Consider the following 2,442-nt stretch of genomic DNA (forward strand, 5'->3'; position numbering starts at 1 on the left):
ATATATATATGGGAGAATGTACGAAAAAAAACAATAACAGACGAGGATAGGTGGTGTAAACAACAAAAGGATGTATTAGTATGACGCTCGGGAATACGGAAAGTCTTTAACGTTTCGAGCTACGCTCTTCAACAGAAAGAATACAGAGAAAACAACGAGAAAAACACGGAGAAAAAAAATTGAATGGTGTTGGTCAATGGTCTACCTCACAGAAGTATGTACACCCCTAAAAAATTTCAGTAAAATTGCCATTACTCTGATAGCATTGAAGGAAATCAAATGAAATTTATACTGAATAAAATATATTATACTTGCAAATATTATACTATAAGGGAAAGGAAAGGTTCATTATACCAGTAGAGTATCACCTTCTCCCATTATAATTATTTTCTTCTAAGGATCTGGATGGTGAAAGAAGAAGCTCATGAGTGGAGGCAATTCAATAATTCGTTTATTGTGATTCCCAATCTTGTGTCCTGTTCTAGGTGTCCATCTTCATGGCAGCGCATGGCTTGTGATATCTCCACTCACGTGAGGTACATTACCTCTGGAGAAGGTGGTTAGAATGGGTTAGAGTCTGCTGCAGCTGCCTGCTTTGTTGTGTCCCTTAGCGTAAGCAAGCTGGAGAACACTAAGGGGTTGAATGTCCTTCGTACCTGCTTAAATAGCTGTTGTCTAGGAGAGCCTCATTGTGGTGTCGTGCATGTCAACGATTGTATGCGAGATCTTGCTCTTGCCTTGGAGAAGATAATCGCTGCCAGCAAGATCTCATACAAAATGGCACTGGCTACTTGTGCCACACTACAATACAAATTTGGAACACAAAACAGAAGACTTAATGCAGTCATTGAAAGCAAGGGCAGTCAAATCAAATACTGAAGAAAGCAAATAATCCTTTCATGTCTACATATTTTTGTATTGTTTGAAGATTAATATTTTGGTCATATTTTCATTCATATATATATATATATATATACCGGAGTAAGCACTTAAATGTGAAACAAGGTGGAAAAAAGAGTACTCAAATACCAGAGGTAGAGTAATATGCTTTATTTAAAAGCAGCAGAAATATAACAAAAGACTGTTACTCGGAGTTTCACATTCCCATTCATCGGACAGTTTTGTTAGAAAGAAGACTTAATTCAGTCATTGAAAGCAAGGGCAGTCACATCAAATATTGAATATACCAAATAAACCTTTCGAGTGTACATGTTTTTGTATTGTTTGAAAATTAATATTTTGTTCATATTTTTGAAAATGTTTATTGTTTTGTGTTCCAAATTTGTATAACATTTACATGTATAACATATTTTATTCAGTATAAATTTCGTTTGGTTTCCTTCGATATTGTCAGAGTAATGGCAATTTTACTTAAATTTTTTAGGGGTGTACATAATTCTGTGAGATATATATACACACACACAAACATAGTGAGTCAGCTTTCAAAATATTCATATATGGAAGACAATAAGTAATAAAATTAATGGAACCATTTACTATAGAAGGGAGAAGGGAGATTTAGCAAGATATAAAAATATTAAACAATGGATTACGGTGGTAGAAGCGAAGTTTATATATAGTCTGATATAGAGGGAGAATCATATTTATTGTTAATAATTTAGGATTAAAAATATGATAAAGGCTCTGAAATGATCATTGTTATATGGATGTCAAATGGTAAAATAATTTTTTTCATTTTATACCTCCTCTCTTTCTTTATATTATATATATATATATATATATATATATATATATACATGTAGTCGTGGCCAATGCTGATGACACGTAAATGGTGGTCACGTTGTTGGCATGTAAAAAGCACCCATTATGTTCTTGGAGTGGTTGGTGTTTGGAAGAGCACCCACCCACAGAAACCATGCCAAACCAGACTAGGACTTGGTGCAGCTCTCTGACTTACCAGTTCCAGTCAAACTGTCTAACCCATGCCAGCATGGAATGCAGATGCTGCACGGTGATGATTATGATGATATATATATATTTATATATATATTTATTTATATTAAGGGCATTACTATACATAAATGCCTCATGCTAGGAGGGACTCTTAAAGTCAAAACTACCATAATAAACACATTGTACCGAACGCGAGGGAATGTAACTCTCGAAGTGAGCATTTTAAAACCAGATTCAGCTGCAGATCATATGATTTCATAATTAAGTGCACAAAATGCACTTTTTAATCATCAGTGCAAGCATAATCAAGACATTAAAAAGTGCATTTTGTGCACTAATTATCAATTCATATGATCTGCGGTTGAATCTGTTTTTAAAAGGCTCTCTTCGAGAGTTGCATTCCCTCGCATTCAGTACAATATGTTTATTATGGTAGTTTTGAATTTAAGAGTCCCTCCTAGCATGAGGCATTTATGTATAGTAATGCTCTTAATATAAATAAACATATTTAAAGGGAATAATTAATAA

The 2,442-nt window shown here is 33.9% G+C and overlaps 1 protein-coding gene across 1 annotated transcript in view; it reads left to right on the forward strand.

The window, feature by feature from the left end:
- The window catches only part of LOC106882336 (uncharacterized), a 10,788-nt gene that overhangs the window by 5,125 nt on the left and 3,221 nt on the right, over positions 1-2,442 (forward strand). The gene's annotated exons all lie outside the window — the stretch shown is intronic.

The sequence above is a fragment of the Octopus bimaculoides genome, chromosome 29, assembly GCF_001194135.2.
Source record: "Octopus bimaculoides isolate UCB-OBI-ISO-001 chromosome 29, ASM119413v2, whole genome shotgun sequence".
NCBI lineage: Eukaryota > Metazoa > Mollusca > Cephalopoda > Octopoda > Octopodidae > Octopus > Octopus bimaculoides.